Below are 243 nucleotides of genomic sequence, written 5' to 3'. Positions count from 1 at the left end.
CAACCCCGTGCTTACCCACCCACCCACACCTTTTCTTCAATGGACCTTTGACAGCTGCTGTGGTAGGCCCGAGCTGAAATACCTAGGCCTATTGATGGTTGGGGGTCTGTTTGTGTGTATTATAGGCCCAATTGGTTTGTTTTCATTGGTAATAATGGCCATTTTATTAACCTTGAATTTCTCCTTTTTTTCTCTGAACAAAGGACCAGGTGGGAGTGACTATTTACATAAACAAAATATCAC

This window comes from Penaeus monodon, chromosome 31 (genome assembly GCF_015228065.2).
Source record: "Penaeus monodon isolate SGIC_2016 chromosome 31, NSTDA_Pmon_1, whole genome shotgun sequence".
Lineage (NCBI taxonomy): Eukaryota > Metazoa > Arthropoda > Malacostraca > Decapoda > Penaeidae > Penaeus > Penaeus monodon.
The sequence above is the reverse complement of the archived record's forward strand: the minus strand, read 5'-3'. Positions refer to the sequence as shown.